Raw genomic sequence first — 18,352 nt, 5'->3', positions numbered from 1 at the left:
TGCCTGCAACTTTCTTTGAAATGCATTAAGGGCGCCTGGCTGGCTCAGTGGGTGGAGCATGTGACTCTTGATCTTGGGATTGTGAGTTCGAGCCCCAAGTTGGGTGTAGAGATTACTTAAAAATAAAATCTAAAAAAAAAGATAGATTGATGGTTGTATAGAGGGATGAATAGCTATGTCCACAAAAATATTAAAATACAGATAAAGCAAATATAGTTACAGGAAATGCTGTAGCAAAATGTTATAGAATTTAGGTGATATTCACTGTGCAAGGCTCTCAACTTTTCTGTATCGGTTATTAGACTGATAATTTCTTTGAGTTCAGAGACTGCATCTTATACATCTAAGTATGCCTCATAGAGCACGACATGTTGTCTTCCTCACAACAGGTACAAGAGAAATATCTTTAAAATTGTTGTGGAAGCTGGAAGACTAATAATCGTGGCTTAAGGAAACTAATCAGTTTCAAACTTCTGTAGCTAAGCAGAAATTTTGTAAGTGCAAATTATTTTGGAAAATGATTAGAAGAACTTGTGAAATACTGAGCATATCTGAAATTTCACAGATGTAATTTGATATTTTAATAAAAATTTATATATTATCAATTTTTGGTAAATAGCTTATTTATTTGAGTCCCAAATCATTTAGCTAAATGATCAGGCTTAACCTATAGACAGAATTAAGAACAGTTTTGATTATAAAATATGTATGTTGGAAAATTATTATTATTATTTTTTAAAGATTTTATTTATTTATTTGACAGAGATAGAGACAGCCAGCAAGAGAGGGAACACAAGCAGGGGGAGTGGGAGAGGAAGAAGCAGGCTCACAGTGGAGGAGCCTGATGTGGGTCTCGATCCCATAACGCCGGGATCACGCCCCGAGCCGAAGGCAGACGCTTAACCGCTGTGCCACCCAGGCGCCCCTGGAAAATTATTTTTTATTTCAATATGAGGTATTTAGTATCTAGTATGCTTGGTTTACCTGGGGAATATAATTGTCTCCATACTACTGAGAACTGTAGTTGGAGGCCAGAAAATGGGCATATGTTACTCTTACCTGTTTCATAATCTTGCTGCAGGCTGAAGGATTTATGTTACAAAATGCTTATTTTAAGATAGAAAGTTGCAAACTGTTCCCAAAAGATGGGGTTGACTGGGTAAGGATGTCTCTCCATAACATTGTTTCTAAATCTAAGTTCCCTGTTCCCTTTTTACATTTTAGTGTCTTAGTTTCCAAGTCTGGTTTTGTAATATCCTCTTATATATGGCTAAATTTAATTGTAAAGAATCGTGGCACATAGGAATTCAGTTATTTGTAGATCAGTTTAATATATAGCGCCTGGAAATGAATCAGGTTTTCATGATTTACAGCTGGGATTTGTCAGGTGATGTCTTCTTGGTCTAATTCATATAAAAAGGACTCAAAATTAAGGGAGGTGTTACTTTCCTAGGCCTTCATAAATTTAATCATATTGGTTTACATTTTACAAAAAACATAGTGAATATGTATAATATTACATATGTATAATCCTGAGGTAGAGTGAATATTATTCTCATTTTATAATTTAAGAAACTCAATTTCAAAGGTTGTGATTTGTTCAAGTTCTTCTAGCCATGTCTAGAAAACTAAGATCTTCTTACATTAAGAAAACAAACTACATATCCCCTTGTATATTTAAAAAATGAACGTTTAAAATGTATCGTGTTTATACAGTTGTAATTTCCGATGTATTATGAGTATTACATTTTTTTTTTTTTACATTGGATCATTCTTTTGGAAACATGCAGTGGAATCTGAATATCCTCCTACCCTCATCCACTTAAAAAATAGGTAAATATCTCTTCTTTGACAGTCAAAAGTTGAGGTTTCTATACATCGCTAATCTCAAACTTCCAATACACTTCACTGACATAATTTTATCTTACTTTAATGTATTTTAATGCTAAAAAGTCTTTTTATGATCATACTGTCAGTTTTTATCACAAAATATGAATGTAAATTGAAACTAAGTTTTTTTGTCATTTGTGGCTGTAAGTATAATAAACCTTTTATCGTTCAGTTCTTAATAGCATATAATTTATCAAAACAAATGTTACAAATTTAGATACTTATTAAAAATTAAAAGTAAAAATCTAGTGGAGTGTATCTCAATGGATGGGACTTTTCCCTGATTAATTTATATACATGTGGATGAATATTACTTGTGGTTAGAATGAGACTGGATTCTGTTTCAAATTTATTCCTGTTTTCCAGAGTTATAGATGTAAATGCTTAGAAACGTATTCACATAAATAAGAAAATAGGAATTATCTGAACTACTTCCATGTTATTTGCAAAGCGAATTCACATGGTGGTCTGTTATCAGAAATTGTTTTCAATGATGTAACTCATTTAGGCCATTTCTTTAATTTGGCTGAAAAAAAAGATTGAAAACCACCTGACTTCCAAAAGGATTTATTACCCATTAGTCATTGAAAGCTTTACTAAAATTTGCCTAAAACTATACAGTCCCTCTTTGATTTAGAGTTACCTTGATTAATTCAATGTGCTCTCAAAGTGTTGGGAAAAATTGGAATAAGATTTCATTATGATCTACTCCAAACAATATTTTTAATTAAATGCTTTCTTCTTACCATATGCTTTAAATATGTTTAAATATGTCAGAGCCTTGAGGTTGTTTATTTGCTTGTTGAATTTTCAATTTTGGATAAAATAATGCCATGTAACTTAATTGGTGAAGCCCAGTCAAGTAGGATTGACTCATTTAAAAAAAATATGACTTCATTTTAAATTAATGTGTTAAACATGGACGGCACTGGAGGAGATAATGCTTAGTGAAATAAGTCAAGCAGAGAAAGACAACTATCATATGATTTCTCTCATCTATGGAACATAAGAACTAGAATGATCAGTAGGGGAAGAGAGGGATAAAGAAAGGGGGGGTAATCAGAAGGGGGAATGAAACATGAGAGACTATGGACTATGAGAAACAAACTGAGGGCTACAGAGGGGAGGGGGGTGGGGGAATGGGATAGACCGGTGATGGGTAGTAAGGAGGGCACATATTGCATGGTGCACTGGGTGTTATACACAACTAATGCATCATCGAGCCTTGCATCGAAAACCGGGGATGTACTGTATGGTGACTAACATAATATAATAAAAAATCATTATTAAAATAAAAAAAATAAATAAATTAATGTGTTAATACCCATTTTGCAGAATACCATAAAAACCACTGAGAAATAAATTATGGTATGCATTTGAAAGAGATTGTTAAACCAATAAAGTCAAGGTTAGAATGATGCAGAGATAAAATATTGTTTAAAATGACTTATTAAAATCACAATAATGCTATTTCTCATTGCTTAATTTATAATAAGTTATATAAAGTGGGCCTAAAATGATAAATGATTTATGAAGTGAGGAATATGATAAGAGGTATGGTATTCCTTTAGTAAATGGGTATCAAAGGTTTGGAGCTGCAGAGTACTTAAGAATCACGTACACAAATTAGACGTAAATACAGAAATTTTGTTACACTTTTTACATCTCAACCAATCACTTCACAATCAGACTTTTACAATATATTTAATGTAGAAAGAAAGTGAATTACTAAAAACGAGTTGGTCTGGCAACTAGCATATAATTTTACATTTTGGTAATAGAAACTAGAAAATAACATTTTCTAAGATCAAGATTGACTGTAATTGGAATAAATATTTCATTATGTAATTTGCTTAAAAAATGTGGTTTGCATTAAGTTCCTACCAAAGATTGGGCATAGAGTGCCAGGATGGCTCTTGGCGTGGCACATAGCATGCTTCCTCTGGCTCTCCCACTTTCCTCATTCTCTCTGGGAGCAAAACAGATTGATCTCCTTTTCTCTTATAGAGTAGATGTGTATTATTCTCCAAACCTAGCTTCTAAGTTTATCGAAAATTTCTCCCATGATCCTACTACATGAATTCTACTAAGTGCTAAGAGGAAAAGGTTTTCACCTGTTATTATTCTTAAAATATCATGATTTCTGTCCTTGGTTTATAGAGAATTTTTGAAGGGAGAGTTTTCAAAACCAGAAATCTCACTGCAGTCCTACAGCGGAGTAGGACATCTCCATACTCTAAGTAGGCCATAGACACGTATACCTCCCCCCGCCAATTTCCAGTCCAAATACACACAAAGTCAGCTCTATGGTAGTTCATGGGCCCTGTTCTCTTTACAGTTTGTTCCTCTCTAAGTCAGATTAAGGAACACATTAGCACTGATTAGTTTATAAATTACCTTTCACAGGTAATGTAATATGTTGCAAGAGAGGATTTTTGTTCTGGTGGGTGTATTACCACATTTCCAATTATACTAATAATAAGGTTGTCTTCTTTACTTTCTTGAAGAACCATCTCTGGTAATAATTAATATAAAGTAGCATAATATGTCATTGCAATTTCCTTGTGAATTTGAATCTTCAGGTGGTTTCTGAATTCCTCGTTAGCATTCACTTTTGTTAAGGCAACAGACAATAGAGCATTAATCTGTTATGTTAGATTTGGAGATGTTTTTAACGTTTTTTTTTTTTTTTCCAGCTCAGCATTATTTAGGTAATGTTTAATTCAAATGACAGAAAATATTTGAAATACCATTCTAACATCCAACAGACCTATTGAAGGAGCATTAAGTTTCCTATCCCTAAAATTGAATGTTGGCTCTTGATACTCTGGGTATTTTGGAGCTTATAGGATTTTATACTTACACAGTATGAAATTATTTAACCTTATTAATTTCATTTATAGCGCATATAAAGTTGATATGATTCGGGTTAAAAATCATTCATTTTAATGCTTTCTTTAATGAACTACAATTAAAGTTCTTTTTATAACAATTTTGTTATAATCTGATTCCATTTCTTTGAAACCAGCAAAGTAATATTTAGGGAGTAATCTTAAGATACCTTTGCTTAAGGTTGGTTTAAGTATCTGCATGTTTAGAAATACGTGTTTTACATACCATCTGTGTAATTAATAAAGAGCCATGGTAGAGAATAGTGTAATTAAGAACAGGATCTTTTATTTTTATTTTTAAATTTTTATTACTTTTCTATTTTTTAAAAATTTTATTTCTTTGAGAGAACGAGAGAGTACAAGGTGGGGGAGGAGCAGAGGGAGAAGCAGGCTCCCCACTGAACAGATCCCAGGACCCTGGGATCATGACCAAGCCTAAGGCAGACGCTTAACTAACTGAGCCTCCCAGGCACCCCAAAAACAGAATTTTTTAAAAAGCAAGATTAAGTCTTGTGAAATAAATCAGAGACCAAATTATTATAACTTTTTTTTTTTTTACTATGGTAAAATACACGTAAGATTTACCATCTTAGATATTTTTAAGTATACAGTTCAGTGGTATTAAATATCTTCATAATTTTTGGCAACCATCGTCATCATCCATCCCCATAACACTTTTCATCTTGTAAAGCTGAAATTCTATACCTATTAAACAATAACTCTTCATTTCCCCCTCGCCCCCCGGGCCCATGGTAACCCCTATTACAATTTCTGTCTTCGTGATTTTTGACTACTCCAAGTACCCCCACGTAAGTGGAATCACATAGTTTTTTGGCTTTTTGTTACTGGTTTATCTCACTAAGCTAATGTCCTTGAGGTTCATCCATGTTGTAGCATGTTGCAGAATTTTCTTCTTTTTAAAGGTGGGCTAATATACCACTCACTGTATGTGTATGCCACATTGTGCTTATCCATTCATTAGTTGATGGCCACATGAGTTGCTTCCATGTTTTAGCTATTGTGAATAGTGTTACCATGAACATGGGTGTACAAATACCTTTTTGAGACCCTGCTTTTAATTCTTTTAGGTAAATACTCAGAAGTGGAATTGCTGGATCGTATGGTAATTGTTTTTTAATTTTTCAAGAAATCACCGTTTTGCTTTCCATTTACAGCTGTTCCATTTTATATTCCTACCAACATTGAGTGAGGGTTCTGATTTCTTCACATCCTTGCCAATGTATATTTTCTGTTTTTTTGATAGTAGCCATCTTAGTGGGTATGAGATTATACTTTATTGTAGTTGTGATTTGCATTTCCCTAATGAGTAGATATTTGAGCATCTTTTCATGTGCTTATTGACCATTCATATATTTTCTTTGGAGAAATGTCTAGTAAAGACTTTGCCCGTTTTTGAATTGGATTTTTTTTAAGATCTTTTTAAGTAATCTTAATTCCCAGCGTGGGCCTCAAACTCACAACCCCAAGACGAAGAGTCACATGTTCTACCAGCTTAGCCAGCCAGGTACCCTGTTTGTTTTTGGTTTTGTCGAGCTTTAGAATTTATAGATTCTAGATGGTAATCTCTTACCAGGTATATGATTTGCAAATATTTTCACACGTCTTGTGCATTGCCATTTACTCTGTGAATAGTGTCTCTTTTTTTCTTAGTAGTTTTTTTCTTATAACCTTTTTCAGGTAAGTGTGGATATTATATCATCTTTAATACAAAATTAAAATTACACCAGTGGTAGTTTCTCAAAGGTTATTTGCAAAATAGAACCCGAAAAAATATCATTGAATATTTCCTACTCAATTACGTAAAAAATCTATAGTCATTTCTTGCACATTAAATGGCTCTTGTACCAATGCATGACTTTTTAGGTAGTTCATTGTTTCACTAGGGATAGTGAGTGTCTTTTGATGCATAAGATTTTAACATTTTCATGTCCCATTTGTCTGGTTTTTTTTTTTTTTTTTTTTTTTTTGTTACTTGGACGTGGTTTCATACCTAAGAAATCATCACCAAATCTAATGTCATGAAGTTTTGTCCTATATATTCTTTTAAGAATTTTATTGTCGGGGTACCTGGGTGGCTGGCTCAGTCAGTTAAATGTCTGCCTTCAGCTCAGGTCATGATCCCAGGTTCCTGGGATTGAGTCCCATATCAGGCTCCCTGCCCTGTGGGGAGTGTGTTCCTCCCTCTCTCTCTGCCTCTCCCTGGCTTATGCTCTCTTTCACTCATTCTCTCAAGTACACAAATAAAATATTAAAAAAAAGAATTTTATTGTTGTACATCTTACACTTAGGTCCTTGATCTGTTTTGAGTAATTTTTATATGTGATGTTAGGTAAGGGTCCAGCTTCATTTTTTTGCCTGTGCATATCCAGTTTTGCCAGCATCATTTGTTGAAAAGACTCCTTTTCCCATTGAATGGTCTTAGCACCCCTGTCAAAAGTCGTTTGACCATATATGTCAGGGTTTATTTCTGGGCTTTCTGTTCTATTCCATTGGTCTATATATCTGTCTTTATGCCAATACCACACTGTTTTAATTACTGTAGCTTTGTAGTAAGTAAGAAGTGTGAGGCTTCCAGTTTTGTGTGCTCTCTCTCTCCAATCATTTTGGCTCTTTGGAGTCCCTAGAGATTGCATATGAATTTTCAGGTGAGTTTTTCTGTTTTGGCACAGTACGTCATTGGGATTGCATTGAACCTGAGCTTGCTTTGGAATGTATTGACATTTTAACTAAAGTCTTCCAGTCTGTGAACATGGGATGTGTTCCCATTTACTTATGTTGTCTTTAATTTCTTTCAGCAGTGTTTCATAGTTTTCATTGAACAAGTCTTTCACCTCCTTGGTTAAGTTAATTCCTAAGTATTTTATTGTTTTTGATGCTGTTGTAAATGGAATTGATTTTATAATTTCCTTTTCAGATTGTTCATTGTTGATGTATACAAATGCAACTGATGTTTGTTGACTTTGGTTTTTTTTTATATTAAAAGTTCACTTGATTTATTTTTTTAATTTTTTATTATGTTATGTTAGTCACCATACAGTATATCCTTAGTTTTTGATGTAATGTTCATTGATTCGTTATTTGCATATAACACCCAGTGCACCATGCAATATGTGCCCTCCTTAATACCCGTCACCGGTCTATCCTAATCCCCCACACCCCTTCCCCTCTGAAGCCCTCAGTTTGTTTCCCAGAGTCCACAGTCTCTCATGGTTCATTCCTCTTTCTGTTTACCCCCCCTTCATTCTTCCCTTCCTTCTCCTGCCGATCTTATTTCTTATGTTCCATAAATGAGTGAAACCATATGATAATTGTCTTTGTCAGCTTGACTTATTTCATTTAGCATAATCTCCTCCAGTCCTGTCCATGTTGCTGCAAATGTTGGGTAATTGTTCTTTCTGATGGCGGATTAATATTCCATTGTATATATGGACCACATCTTCTTAATGCAGTCATCTGTTGAAGGGCATCTCGGCTCCTTCCACAATTTAGTTATTGTGGACAATGCTGCTATGAACATTGGGGTGCATATGTCCCTTCTCTTCACTATGTCTTTATTGTTGGGGTAAATACTCAGTAGTGCAATTGCTGGATCATACGGTAGTTTGATTTTTAACTTTTTAAGGGACCTCCACACTGTTTTCCAAAGTGGCTGTACCAACTTGCATTCCCACCAACAGTGTAGGAGGGATCCCCTTTCTCTACATCCTCTCCAACATTTGTTGTTTCCTGCCCTGTCAATTTCTGCCATTCTAACTGGTGTAAGGTGGTATCTCAATGTGGTTTTGATTTGAATTTTCCTGATGGCTAACGATTTTGAACATTTTTTCATGTGTCTGTTAGCCATTTGTCTGTCTTCATTGGAAAAGTGTCTGTTCATATCTTCTGCCTAATTTGATTATTTGTTTCCAGTGTACTGAATTCGAGAAGGTCTTTGTAGATCTTGGATACTAGTCTTTTATCTGTAGTGTCATTTGCAAATATCTTCTCCCATTCCGTGGGCTGCCTCTTAGTTTTTTTGACTGTTTCCTTGGCTGTGCAGAAGCTTTTTATCTTGGAGATGTGTCATGAAAAAAGTTGCTGTGGCCAATGTCAAAGAGGTTGCAGCCTATGTTCTCCTCTAGGTTTTTGATGGATTCCTGTCTCACATCGAGGTCTTTCATCCATTTGGAGTTTATCTTTGTGTATGCTGTGAGAGAGTGGTCAAGTTTCATTCTTTTGCATGTAGCTGTCCAGTTTCCCCAGCACCATTTATTGAAGAGACTGTCTTTTTTCCGTTGGATGTTTTTTCCTGTTTTGTCAAAGATTAGTTGCCCAAAGAGCTGAGGGTCCATTTCTGGGTTCTCTATTCTGTTCCATTGGTCTACGTGTCTGTTTTTGTGCCAGTACCATGCTGTCTTTGTGATCACAGCTTTGTAGTACAGCTTGAAATCCGGCAAAGTGATGACCCCAGCTTTGTTTTTCCTTTTCAACACTTCCTTGGTGATTCGGGGCCTCTTCTGGTTCCCCACAAATTTAAGGGCTATTTGTTCCAGTTCTTTGAAAATGTCATTGGTATTTTGATCGCGATGGCATTGAAAGTTTAGATTGCTCTGGGTAGCATAGACATTTTAACTATGTTAATTCTTCCAACCCATGAGCATGGAATATTTTGCCATCTTTTTGTGTCTTCTTCAATGTCTTTCAAGAGTGCTTTGTAGTTTCTAGAGTATAGTTCCTTTACGTCTCTGGTTAAGTTAATTCCGAGATAACGTATGATTTTTGGTGCTATTGTAAATGGAATGGATTCCTTAATTTCGCTTTCTTCAGTCTCACTGTTGGTGTATAGAAATGCAACTGATTTCTGAGCTTTGATTTTGTATCCCACCACATTACTGAATTGCTCTATAAGTTCTAGTAGTTTGGGGTGAAGTCTTTTGGGTTTTCCATATAGAGTATCATCTGCAAAGAGAGACAGTTTGACATCTTCTTTGCCGATTTGGATACCTTTTCTCCCTTTTTGTTGTCTGATTGCTGTTGCAAGGACTTCTAGTACTATGTTGAATAATAATGGCGAGAGTGGGCATCCTTGTCGTGTTCCTGATCTTACGGGGAAGGCTTTCAGCTTTTCCCCATTGAGAATAATATTCACTGTAGGCGTTTCACAGATGGTTTTTATGAAATTGCGGAATGTACCCTCTATCCCTACACTCTGAAGGGTTTTAATCAGGAAAGGATGCTGTATTTTGTCAAATGCTTTTTCTGCATCAATTGAGAGGATCATATGGTTCTTGACTCTTTTCTTGTTGATATGATCTATCACGCTGATCGATTTGTGAATGTTGAACCACCTTGCATCCCAGGGATGAATCCCACTTGGTCTTGATGGATAATCCTTGTAATGTACTGTTGGATCCTATTAGCTAGGATCTTGTTGAGAATTTTGGCGTCCATATTCATCAGGGATATCGGTCTGTAATTCTCCTTTTTGATGGGGTCTTTGCCTGGTTTGGGGATCAAGTAATACTGGCCTCATAGAATGAGTTTGGTAGTTTTCCTTCTGTTTCTATTGTTTGAAACAGCTTCAGGAGAATAGGTATTATTTCTTCTTTGAATGTTTGGTAGAATTCCCCGGGGAATCTGTCAGGCCCTGGACTCTTGTTTTTGGGGAGGGTTTTGATCACTGCTTCAATCTCTTCATAAATAATTGGGCTGTTTAATCAGTTTCTTCCTGTTTCAGTCTTGGTAGTTTATAGGTTTGCAGGAAGGCATCCATTTCTTCCAGGTTGTTTAATTTATTGGCATAAAGTTGTTGATAAAAGTTTCTAATGATCCTTCCTATTTCATTGGTGTTGGTCATGATCTCTCCCCTTTCATTCATAATTTTATTAATTTGGGTCCTTTCTCTATTCTTTTGAATAAGTCTGGCCAGTGGCTTATCGATCTTTATTCTTTCAAAGAACCAGCTTCTAGTTCTGTTGATCTGCTCTGCTGTGCTCCTGGTTTCTAATTCATTGATCTCTGCTCTAATCTTGATCAGCTGCCTTCTCATGCGTGGGTTAGGCCTATTCTTCTGTTCCAGCTCCAGCTTCTTGAGGTGAGAATATAAAAACTGCATTTTAGATTTTTCTATTCTTTTGAGTGAGGCTCAGATGGCTTTGTATTTTCCCCTTAGGATCACCTTTGCAGTGTCACATAGGTTTTGGACCGATGTGTTTTCATTCTCATTGGTCTCCATAAATTGTTTAAATTGATTTTTAATTTCCTGGTTTAGCCAATCATTCTTAGCAGGATGGTTCTTAGATTGTAAGTGTTTGAGTTTCTTCCAAATTTTTCCTTGTGATTGAGTTCCAATTTCAAAGCGTTGTCGTCTGAGGATATGCAGGGAGTAATTTCAGTCTTTTGGTATTGGTTGAGACCTGTTTTGTGACCCAGTATATGGTCTATTCTGGAGAAAGTTCCATGTGTATTTGAAAAGAATGAGTATTCTGTTGTTCTGGGGTGTAGTGTTCTGTATATATCTATGAGGTCCATCTGGTCCAGTATGTCATTCAAAGCTCTTGTTTCTTTGTTGATTTTCTGCTTAGCTGATCTGTCTATTGCTGAGAGTGAAGTGTTGAGGTCCCCTACTATTAACGTATTATTATCTATATGTCTTTTTATTCTGGTTAAGAGTTGGCTTGTGTATCTAGCTGCTCCCCTGTTGGGGACATAGATATTTATAATTGTCATATCCACTTGTTGGGTACATCCTTTCAGAATAATATAGTGTCCTTCTATATCTCTAACTACAGTCTTTAGTTTAAACTCTAATCTGTCTGATATGAGAATTGCTCCCCCAAGTTTCTTTTGAGGTCCATTGGCATGAAAAATGGTTTTCCATCCCTTCACTTTTAATCTGGAAATATCTTTAGGTTCAGAATGAGTCTCTTGTAGGCAGCAAATGGATGGGTCATGTGTTTCTATCCAATCTGCAACCGTGTGGCATTATGGTAACATTTAGCCCATTCACATTGAGAGTGATTATTGAGAGATATGATTTTAATGATGTCATGTTGCCTGTGAAGTCTTTGTTTCTATAGATTGTAAATTTCTGTTCTGTATCACTCTTGGGGCCTTTTTATTTTTATAGCATCCCCCTTAATATCTCATGTAGGGCTGATTTGGTGATAACGAATTTGGTCAGTTTTTGCTGATCCTGGAAGGTCCTTATCTTAACATGAATTCTGAATGACAGCCTTGCTGGATAAAGGATCCTTGGCTGCATGTTCTTCTCAGAGATCTGAAAATATGCTGTCAACCCTTCCTAGCCTGCCATGTCTCTGTAGACAGGTCTGACATTATTCTGATATTTTAACCTCTATACGTAATGATTTTCTTCCCCCTGGCCGCTTTCAAAACTGTATGCTTGGATCTAATATTCGCGAAATGCACTATGACATGGTGTGGTGTAGGTCTGTGGTCATTGACCTTGAGAGGCGTCCTCTCTGCCTCTTGAACATGAATGCTTGTTTCCTTTGTCAGATTAGGGAAGTTCTCAGCTACAATTTGTTCAAATAGCTCTTCTAGACCTCTCTTTTTCTCCACCCCCTTGGGGATGCCGATGATTCTGACATTGGAATGTTTCAGTGAATCAGTAATCTCCCGTAGTATACATTCTTGAGATTGGATTTTTTTGAGCCGTGTTTCTGTTTTAACTTTCTCTTCCACCATCCCGTCCTCCAATTCACTAATTTGTTCTTCTGCCTCATTTACCCTGGCTGTCATAGCGACTAGTTTAGACTGCAATTGATTCATAGCATTTTTAATTTCTGCGAGAGTCACTCTCATTTCTGCCCTTAGAGATTCTATGTTCTTGTTAATATTTTCGTTAATATTTTTTGCAGCCTACACATCATCTTGACCATTGTTACTCTGAACTCCATTTCTGACAATTTGGTTATATCCACATCCATTAGTTCTGTGGCAGAGGCCACAGACTCATTATCTTTTCTTTGCTGGGGGGGATTTCTCCTTCTCGTCATTCTGATGAGGAGAGGTTGTGGTGATGCCCAGAGCCCAAATTATTGACCAGGACCCATGCAGTGTGCACTTGTTTTATAGGGATCTTAGGGATGTGGGCTTCTTGATTTTTCAGCCTGCCTTTTGGGGGAGGAGCCTGCTGCCTGATATTCAGGCAACCCTGTTTGTCCCCTGCGAGGGGGGATGGGGATGGGCACAATGTGAGCCGGTCTTTCCAGGCTTTTGTTCTCTGGCGGCTTTCCCTGGTGGTTTTCTGTGACTCTTCTGAGAGTCAGAGAAGCAGTGACTGTATCCTAGCCTCTGTCTCAGAACAGAGAGATCGCAGTCCGCTCTCCACTGAGTTCTCCTGGCCACTTTTTTTTTTTTTTTAAAGATTTTATTTATTTATTAGACAGAGATAGAGACAGCCAGCGAGAGAGGGAACACAAGCAGGGGGAGTGGGAGAGGAAGAAGCAGGCTCATAGTAGAGGAGCCTGATGTGGGGCTCGATCCCACAACGCGGGTATCATGCCCTGAGCCAAAGGCAGGCGCTTAACCGCTGTGCCATCCAGGCGCCCCTTTCCTGGCCACTTTACCTCTGTTTCTGTTGGTGCTGTCAAAAACCCTGTAGCGTCCGGGGTTGTGCGCCCCACAGCTGGTGTCCCAGCCCTCACTTCCATGGCCCCCACGTCTCTGTCCTTTGTGCTTCTAACACTACCAGCTGCCCCCGGTTTCCGCGCGCGCTCCAGAGCTCCCTGTTTCAGTGTGGTTCGCGTGCTCCAAAGCGCCGGTTTTCAGTCAGGTCACGCGCTCCCGAGCTCTCGGTTTCAGTCTAGTTCGAGTGTGAACTCCGGAGCTCCGGTTGTCATTCTGGATGTGCGCGCGCTCCCGAGCTCCCGGTTTTAGTCTGGTTCCAGTGAGCGCTCCAGAGCTCAGGTTATCCGTCTGGTCGTGCGCACATTCTCGGGCTCACGGTCTCAGTCTGCCCTCTCGGGGGTGCGGGTCAGCGATTCGGCCGCCTCCCCAGTGCAGCTGCCTACTGCTTCTCAGCACCTGAGCGGGGCGGCTCCCTCCCCCTTCTGTTTATCTTCCGATATCCGTGCGCAGATTCACGGCTCCCTCCCCGCTTCATACCTCAATACTCAGAGCTGGAGATGTTCGTTTGTAGAGATCCAGATGGAAATTCTTGTGTCTCAGGCTGATTCCGTGGGTGTTCAGGATGGTCTGGTAGATATCCAGCTCACCTCAGGGGACCAGCTGAAAAAAGGGGTCCCCTACTCCTTCGCCATCTTTTCTCTGTTTGTTGACTTTGTATCCTGCTAATTTGTTATTAGTTCTGACAGCTGTTTTGTGGAGTTTTAGGGTTTTCTAAATATAAAATCATTTTACTTATTCCTTTCGCATTTATATGCCTTTTTTTCTTTTTTCTTTTTTTGCCTAATTGCTCTAAGTAGAACTTCTAGTACTATGTTGAATAGAAATGGTGAAAAGGAGGCATGTTGCCTTGTTCCTGAAGTTAGTGGGAAAGCTCTAAGATCTTCTGAGTCTTTCACCATTGAGTATGATGTTTGGTATGGATTTTTCATATATGGCTTTTATATTATGTTGAGGTAGTTTTCTTCTATTTTTAATTTGTTGAGTGTTGTTATCATGAAAAGATGTTGAATTTTGTAAACTGCTTTTTTCTCCATCAATTGAGATGATGTGCTTTTCTCCATCTTCTTGATGTGTGTATTACCTTGATTGATTTTCATTTGTTGAACCATTCTTATATTAATCCACTTGGACATGGTGTTATCTTCTTAATATACTGCTGAATTCTGTTTGCTACAACTTTGTTGAGTGTTTTTGCATCAATGTTCTTAAGAGATATTGATCTATAATTTTCTTAGAGTGTCTTTTTCAGGCTTTGGTATCAGTGTTATGCTGGCCTCTTAGAATGAGTTAGAAGATAGAAAGCTTTCCCTTTTCTTCAATTTTTTGGATAAGTTTGAGAAGATTGATTCATTTTTCTGTAAATGTTTATTAGAATTCACCCGCGACAACTGCAGGACTTTTCTTTATTGGGAGATTTTTATTACTGATTCGATCTCCTTACTAGTTATAGGTCTATTCAGATTTTCTTTTTCTTCATGATTTATTTAGTCTTGGTAGATTTTGTGTTTCTATGAATTTGTCCATTTCATCTACATTGTCCAGTTCTTTGGCATACAGTTTTTCATTGTAGTTTCTTATAATACCTTTAATTTCTGTAGAATTAGTAGTGATGGCCTTCTTTTCTTTTCTGATTTTGATTTTGAGTAATTTGAGTCTTCTCTCCTTTTCTCTTTGTCTAGCTTAAAAGTTTGTCAGTTTGGTTCATCTTTTCAAATAATCAACTTTTTGTTTCATTCATTTTCTTTGCTGTCTTTCTTTTCTTTATTCATTTATCTCTGTCTAATCTTTATTATTTCCTTTCTTCTGCTAGCTTTGGATTTAGTTTTTTCTTTTTCTGGTTCTTTGAGTTGTAAAGTTAGGTTGTTGATTTGATATCTTTTTTTTTTTTTTAATATACTCATGAATAGCTGTAATTTCCCCCTTAGCACTCGTTTTGCTGTGTTCCATAATTTTTCACATGTTGTTTTTATTTTTGTCTCTAAGTATTTTCTAACTTCTATTGTGATTTCTTTGAAATATTGTTTACAAGCGTGTTCTTTAATTTCTACAATTTGTGAATGTGTTAGCTGGATTTTTGTTATTGATTTCTAATTTCATTTTGTGTGGCCAGAGAATAGAGTTTGTATGATATCTTTTTAAATATATTGAGACTTAATTTGTGGCATAATATATGTTGTGTCCTGGAAAATGTCCATGTGCTCTTGAGAAGAATGTGTGTGCCATTGTTTTTGGGTAGAGTGTTCTGTAATATCTGTTAGATCTAGTTTGCTTTATTGTATTAAGTAGTCTATTGTTTTAGTTATCTTTGGCCTGGCAGTTCTATCCATTATTGTGAATTGAGTATTGAAGTCTCCAGCTGTATTGTAGAGCTGTCTATTTCTCTCTTACGTTCTGTCAATTTTTACTTCATATATTTTGAGCATTTTGTGTCCTTGGGTCTTAAATGGGTCTCCTGAAGACAGCATATAGTTGGGGCATATATTTTTGTCCATTCTTTTAATCTTTGTCTTTTGTTGGAGAGTTAATACATATACATATGAGGTAGTTACTGGTAAGGAGAGATTTTTGTCATTGTGTTATTTGTTTTCTATATGTCCTATAGACTTCTGGTCCCTTGTTTCTTCATTACAGTCTTCTTTTATGTTTCGTTGATTTATTTTGTAGTAAAATGTTAAATTCCATTCTCATTTTCTTTTGTGTATATTGTATAGTTAATTTCTTTGTGGTTACCATGAAGAATACATTTCACATCCTAAAGACATAACACTCTAATTTGAACTTATACTGGTTTAACTTCAGTAACATACAAAAATTCTATTACTTTATAGCTCTATCCGTACCCTTTTGGTTGTTGATGTCACATGATGACCCCAAACATAAATAATTCTAAATGTATTAGTCTCTTAAGTTATGTAGAAAACAGATTTGGAGTTACAAACCTAAGTTAACAGTAATACTAGTTTTTATACTAATAATTGCTTTTTTTTTCTTTAAATGAATTAGTCTCTTAAATCACATAGAAAACAACAAGTACAGTTACAGAACATTGTTATGTAATACTGGCTTTTATAATTGCTCATGTGTTTACCTTTATTGACATCCTTATTTCTTCATATGGCTTTAAATTCCTGTCTAGTGTCTTTTTATTTCACCTTGCAGGACTCCCTTGAACATTTCTTGCAAGGCAGGTCTAGCAGTCATGAATACTGTCAACTTTTATTTTTCCGGGAATATCTTAATTTCTCTGTCACATTTGAATGACAGTTTTGCCAAATACAGGATTCTTGCTTGTCAGTTTTTCTCATTAGCACTTTGAATATATTTGCACATTGTCTTCGAGCCTCTAAGGTTTGTTTGTTTGTTTGTTTGCTTTCTCTCATGTAATTTACTTTCTAGTTGTGAAATTTAAACAATATCGAATGTGTAGCACTTAGTACATCAGGTGGTGACAAATATTACATAGAATAATAAAACAGAAAGTGGAGGTGGGAAGTTCAGGTGCAATTTTAAGTAAGGTTGCCTGGGAAAGTCTCCCCAAGTAGGTGATAATTGAGGATAGATAGGACGGAGAAACTAAGGAATGACATATTTGGCAAGAGTCCATCTAGGGCCTTCCAGAAGACTTTGACCTGCTCAGGACTTTCATAAGTGCCTCCTTTACCTCCTTATTCCTCAGGCTATTAGATGAAGGGGTTCAGCAAGGGGGTCACCACAGTGTAGAGCACTGACACCACTCTGTCTTCCTCCAAGGACTGGCTCAAGTTACTTCGCAGGTACATGAAGATGAGGGTGCTGAAGAAGAGGGACACAGCTGTGAGGTGGGAGGCACAGGTAGAGAAGGTCTTGGCCCAGGCCCCTGCAGAGTAGATCTGCATGATGGCCCTGATGATAAACAGGTAGGACACCAAGATCACCATTACACAAACAAGCATGACAAAGATGGCAAACACAGTAATGACCACCTTCTGGGTGTAGCTGTCCCCACAGGTCAACTTTAACAGAGGGGGGAGGTCACCGAAAACAAAGTTGATCTTATTGTTCCCACAGAAGGAGAGGGTGAAGGCTGTGACCCTTTGAACAAAGGCTGGAGAAACCAGCACTGTAAGCCCAGCCACTAAGTCCCAGTGGGCCTTCTCAGTCATGATGGTAACATAAAGCAGAGGCCAGCACACGGCCATGTAGCAGTCATAGGTCATGATGGCCAGGAGGTAGCAGTTGATGGAAGCAAAGAAGGTGAAGAGGAAGAACTGAGCAGTGCAGTGGGTGTAGGACAGCACTGCCCTGTGCTCCAGCGCACAGCCAGTATCTGGGGCACGATGGTGGGAGGAGTAGCAGATGTCCACGAGGGAGAGGGGACCAGGGAACAAGTATATCGAGGTGTAGACCGGCCATCCACGTGGATCAGGAAGACTGTTCCTGTGATCCTCAGCAGAGTGAGTAGATGGAAGCTCAAAAGCACCAGGAAGAGAGGAAGCCCCATTCACGATGCTCACTGAACGCAGTAAGGAAGAACTCCATCACTATGGTGCCATTCTTCCCAGCCATGCGTCCGGCAGTTCACGTGTAAGGACTGGGTGGCTCAATCAGTTAGGCATCAAGTCTTGATTTTGGCTCAGGTCACTATCTCAGCTGTGGGAGATTGAGCCCCACATCCACTCTGCACTTGGGGGTGAAGTCTGCCCAAGATTCTCTCTCGCTCCCTCTGCCCCTTCCCCACTCCTCTCCCTCTAGTCACTGTGGGCTTCTTGATGAGGCTTGCCTTCTTATTTGAACCCAACAGAATGTTGCAGGATTTATTTTTATTTGGTGCCTGTGGTTCTTGGTCTCAGCACTCCAAAGAATGAAGAGGTAGACCAGACAAAGAGTGGTGGGCAGCAAAGCAAAGTTTATTGAGTGATAGTACAAAACTTCCGAAG

General features: G+C 37.5%; 1 protein-coding gene and 1 pseudogene across 7 annotated transcripts in view; one reads left to right on the top strand and one right to left on the bottom strand.

Annotated features, from left to right (window-relative positions):
- The window catches only part of WDPCP (WD repeat containing planar cell polarity effector), a 466,454-nt gene that overhangs the window by 52,905 nt on the left and 395,197 nt on the right, over positions 1–18,352 (top strand). The window lies entirely within an intron of this gene.
- On the bottom strand, positions 17,041–17,981 carry LOC123785979 (olfactory receptor 9Q2-like; annotated as a pseudogene).

The sequence above is a fragment of the Ursus americanus genome, chromosome 7 (genome assembly GCF_024610735.1).
Source record: "Ursus americanus isolate L20-20 chromosome 7, mUrsAme1.1.p, whole genome shotgun sequence".
In the NCBI taxonomy this organism is placed as follows: domain Eukaryota; kingdom Metazoa; phylum Chordata; class Mammalia; order Carnivora; family Ursidae; genus Ursus; species Ursus americanus.
Note: the sequence above shows the minus strand (reverse complement) of the source record. Positions and strands in the feature narration are given on the sequence as shown.